The sequence below is a fragment of the Cibotium barometz genome, chromosome 46 (genome assembly GCF_041138505.1).
Source record: "Cibotium barometz isolate CiBa-2024 chromosome 46, ASM4113850v1, whole genome shotgun sequence".
NCBI classification, from domain to species: Eukaryota; Viridiplantae; Streptophyta; class Polypodiopsida; order Cyatheales; family Cibotiaceae; genus Cibotium; species Cibotium barometz.
In genome coordinates this window covers 9,893,168-9,899,167 of record NC_141091.1, presented here as the reverse complement: position 1 = coordinate 9,899,167, position 6,000 = coordinate 9,893,168, and positions in this window count along the sequence as shown.

Below are 6,000 nucleotides of genomic sequence, written 5' to 3'. Positions count from 1 at the left end.
TTGATCCAAAAGGAGTTGGGCAATCCATACTGCGATGTCCAAATCCTTGACAGTTATAGCATTTCAGTGATTTCACTCTCTTGTTCAAGGGTGGAACTTCTAAAGTTGAAATCCAGGGAATTGAGTTTCGAAAAAAGGACATTTCTTCCATTCTGGAACTTCCCATATCTTGGGTTTGACCCTGATATCTCTTAGGCGGAGGAAGGTTGGAATCACCTTCTGGGAATAAAAACCTTTTGAAAGGTGATGGTGCTGGCTTTGGCGAGACTTTGACATCCAAGGCTTTGGCGAAATCCTTCGCCATCCGAACTACTTCGGCCATGGAAATAGGTTTGGCATTCTTGACTAAAGTATCTAATGGCTTGTTCATTCCCCGAATGAACCTGGCCATCAGCTGCTCTTCATCCAATTGAGGGGAATATTTAAGGAGAAGTGCAAAAGCCTGATGGTACTCTTCAAATTTTTGGGTATCCTGCTTTAGTTCCAAGAACTCATTCATCTTAGTTTCAAGAAAGCCTGGGGAACAAAACCTCTTTCTGAGGTAAGCCTTGAGATCGGTCTAGGTTTGGGTATTTTGGTTGAGATGGTTTGTCTCGCAGTGGTTTCTCCATGCCACTCTAGCTGTCTCCATTATCTTCAGCCTTGCGAGAGCCATTTTGCTCTTCTCATTATACCCGATGACATCGAAGTATTCTTCCATTGATTCGATCCACTTCTCCACAGTCTCGCCCAAGTTTTCCCCTTCACCTTTGAAAGGTCCAGGCTACGAACTATGAAGAGTTTTATGAACATCCAGGTCGAGCTCTTCTTCATCGAGTTGGGGGTTAACATTTCTACCACGACGACCTCGATTCATGTTCCTATCAATACAAAAATTCTTGTTAAGTCTCTTTATTTATGATTCAATCCGAGATTCAACTGATTCCGGGGTTCTCTAAATAGGTCGGCTCCCCACAGAATCAAGGGATAAAGATACTCATATAGAATGCATTATCAGTTAATAATTCATTCAGAATATCTCATTCATATTTTTAACACAGTAATGGTCCATTAGACTAAATTTTTCCATCTGAACAGTCCTCCATGGGGATTTCAATTTTCAGATTTTTATCATCCCTTAACTTGATCCACTGATCAAAAGTTAATAGTAGTAATATAGCAGCACAATCCACTAATCTGATAGTGATTGGATGAAGTCATTAACCTCATTCTAGCTTACAAACATTATCACAGGGACTCGTCCCATTCATCCTCATTGGGGTTTTGCTCAGCTTATTACATTTCAACCAATTTTCAGGGATCATCATTTTTCAATCAGAATCCAAATCAACTCATCAGTTCTCAACCAGAATTTAAAAATCATATCAACCACATTCGAATTCATCAACTGGATATCATTAATGCTTATAATTTCAAGTCTTAGATTTACTCGTATATACAGCCAGTAAAGAGCTGCAGTTATACCGTCGGTATATACGGGTAGTCACAGTCCTTGGAATTATAAGGTAAATACTATCATGTCTAGACCTCAAGCAAGTCAGGGATTCCATACAATTGCGGTACTTCCACCTGAAGACCGAATTACCAAATTACGAATTTCAGTTTGAATATCAAATTGTATGAATTTTTTATCACATAATTATAACCTTTTTGTGCTTCTTGATAAATTTTTGACATATTTGGCTTCTCGGTTGATCCTCATTAGCCAAATAGCTCTGATACCAACTGTAGAATCCCTGTCCCCACCGCGCAACGGATTCGGGGTGCTAGCAGCGGAAGTAGCACATCTTGTGTGGGGCAGGGTCCCACACTCGGGGCCTCGCCCACGGATATCCGGATAGGTGACTAATTCCTCGATTCTTGCAAACCAAACTTGGAAAAACTTCTCTTGCCTGGAAAGCACGGGCGATTCCACCAGGATAGCTTTTCCCTAACGTAGTCAAAAGCCTTACTTAGCTGAACTGATCTGACCGAACTCGTAAGTTCCATAGTCAGATTCAAGGGACAGATTGCACTTGGATCATAGAGACCAATGCTTTTTTCCTCATTGAGAGGCACAGCCGTTGATCCTTTTTCCATAGAACAATTTTTGTTCGGGATTTACTTCATCTATCAAACTAAACAGAATTTGAGTCTCGAATTACGGATCCATCAGTCTAGCCTAACCCCATCCAGTCCCATGGGTTAGCCAATCACCCAACCATTGTAGTGATGGGATCCAATTAGGAATTTGGTTAGGTTTTGTCCCGGGTACCAAGGAAAAGAGTTCCCAGGTCCCCTAGCCGGAAGTTCATGCAAACATAAAACTAGTCACACCACTTACACACCCAATATGAAATTGCCTTTTTCTTAGCATCAGCTAACTTTAAAACAATCCTTTAATGAAACCATTATGTCACTGATGAAAATCCTCAAAATCTCTGGTTGAATCCATATTTCCAATCATTCAATCAATCAGTGTACTTATGACATCATTGGCAACTAGAATGCTCACCACTTGTTCACTCAGGGGCCTTTCAATAGTTCCTAGCTCATAGTACCCGACAATATTTTCACATATAAAAATCAAGATGGAATCCTCGTTGAAGATCAGCAAGATCAATCAACAGATCCATATAAGAGAGCCATGGACTCATCTGTCGAGGACCAGCAAGGTCAATCAACCAGATCCATGCCCGGTTTCAGAAAACAACTCTTACTCCTTGTTCCAATATCTTCCACGACGCACGTCTGGGTATCTTCGGTGACCCAGAGCCCGAGCACCGTATGGTCAGCACCCTCTAGGATCCTTCGCAGGTTACCTAGTGCTTCACTCATAGGCCGCTTCCTTGGTCCCTCATCCACCGTACTGGAAGCTCACCATTTAAATCAAACCGAGGCTGGTGAAGACCTCGGCCGACCTTGCTACGCGAGACGTCCTCCATTGACTCTCCATCAGCAGTTGCAACTTTATCAGTTAGGTCTCCACGACCTTAATCACAAGATGGTCGAAATGCTTCCCCAACATTCTTGACATAAAACAGTCATTTACAAACAGGTCACAAATACAGTTTCTATATTGAACTCTCATCTTTCCATAATTATTCCGCATCAATCTATATTACTTAATCCAATTCCAAATCATATGTGTATCCATTCTTGACCAGATACATCATTTTTCCATCCCATCACATCAGATTCCTTCACTTCACATAACATCCATTCCTATCTTTCTTAATTTACATTACGTCTCATCACATCCATTTCTCATTATATCTCATTCGTTCAGAGCTTATATTATTCATTCACATTCTGATTCACATGACATCTCATCTCATCCATTCGCTCATATCGACTTCATATCCATTCACATTCATATTTGCATTCAATATTCCACACACACATCCACATTCATACATCCACATTCACATCTACATCCATACATCCATTTTCACATCCACATTCATACATCCACATCCACATCCACATTCATACATCCACATCCACATCTACATTCATACATCCACATTCTCATTCACATCCGTACATCCATACCAACATTCCACATTCATACATCCACATCCACATCTACATTCATACATCCACATTCACATTCACATCCATACATCCATACCCACATTTCACATTCATACATCCATATCCACATTCCACATTCATACATCCATACCCACATTCCACATTCATACATCCACATCCACATTCACATTCACATCTACATATCCACATTTCACATCCTCATTTACATTTACATACATCCACATCCACATCCACATCCATATATCCATATCCACATTCACATGCATATATCCATATCCACATTCCACATCCTCATTCACATTCACATACATCCATATCCACATTCCATATCTACATCCATATCCCCATTCACACTCCACATTCATATTCACATACATCCACATTCACATCCATATATCCATATCCACATTCCACATTCCACATCCTCATTCACATTCACATACATCCACATCCACATTCCATATCCCCATCCATATCCCCATTCACACATCCACATTCATATTCACATACATCCACATCCACATTCACATTCACATCCATATATCCATATCCACATTCCACATCCTCATTCACATTCACATACATCCACATTCACATACATACATCTCCATCTATTCCTCATTCATTTTCATCTATTTGATTCATTTCTCATCCTCATATCTATTGATAGAATACAAAAGAATTCTTATTTTTTTTTTATATAAGATTTCCTTACGCATCTATTAATGCATAAATTCCATTTTAAGGAGATTAACACTTTTGAAATAAAAATCAATCTTTTATGCATCTTCCTATGCATAAATTTATTTTAAATGAGAATGACACTTTTGAATTAAAAATCAATCTTTTATGCATCTTCCTATGCATAAATTTATTTTAAATGAGAATGACACTTTTGAATTAAAAATCAATCTTTTATGCATCTTCCTATGCATAAAATCAAAATTGACGAAAATAACTCTTTTGAACTAAAAATAGATTTCTTTATGCATCTTTCTATGCATAAAATCAAAATTGATGAGAATAACTCTTTTGGGTAAAATAAATTCTTTATGCATCTTTCCATGCATAAATCCAATTTAGTAAGAATTACACTTTTAGAATAAAAGAATTTTTCTTATGCATCCTATTTATGCATAAAATCATTTATGATAAAAATCACACTTTTAATATAAAACAATATCTTTTATGCATATGTTTACGCATACAATCATTTATGATGAAAATCACTCTTTTAATATAAAAGAATTTCTTTTATGCATCTAATTTATGCATAAAATCATTTATGATGAAAGTAACACTTTTGTAATAAAAAAAAAAATCTTTTATACATACCCCTATGCATGAAAATCAAATATGATAAAAGTAACACTTTTATAAGAAAAAAAAATCTTTTATGCATACCTCTATGCATGAAAATCAATTATGATAAAAGTAACACTTTTAGAATAAAAAAAAATCTTTTATGCATACTTCTATGCATGAAAATCAAATATGATAAAAGTAACACTTTTATAATAAAAAAATAATCTTTTATGCATACTTCTATGCATGAAATTTAAATATGATAAAAGTAACACTTTTACAATAAAATAATAATCTTTTATGCATACCTCTCTCTATGCATGAAATTCAAATATGATAAAAGTAACACTTTTATAATAAAAAATAATCTTTTATGCATACTTCTATGCATGAAAATCAATTATGATAAAAGTAACACTTTTATAATAAAAAAATAATCTTTTATGCATGAAAATCAAATATGATAAAAGTAACACTTTTATAATTAAAAAAAAATCTTTTATGCATACTTCTATGCATGAAATTTAAATATGATAAAAGTAACACTTTTACAATAAAAAATAATCTTTTATGCATAAAAATTCATTTTGATGAAAGTAACACTTTCATAATAAAAGAAAATTATTCCTTTATGCATAAAAATCTATTTTGATGAAAGTAACACTTTCATAATAAAAGAAAATTATTCCTTTATGCATAAAAATAATAATAATCAATATGCATCTTCTATGCATGAAAATGACACTTTTAGAGTATAGAATTGATAGGAATTACTCTTTTAGCATAATAAAAGATAATTCTTAGTTCCAAAAATTTTACCATAACCTCCTTTGTATGGCTGACCATTTTTCAAAATTTCTTACTTAATTTTATCTTAAAAATTAACTCTAATTGATTTAAAGTAATCTATACTAATCAAAATTCACTTATAAAAGAGAAAACATTATAAAAAGTTTAATTCCAACAATTTTTACTTAACTAGGATAAAGAAGGGTTGATTCTAAGAAGAGAGAGGGAAAAAGCCTTTCGATCAAGGCATAACATCCATTTATCACTTCAAACAATCATAAACATTAGAAAAACATAAAATCAATAAAGAAAAATACAAGAATCTCTACTTACATAATTTCTTGGAGCTTTCCTTTGGCTTGATGGTTT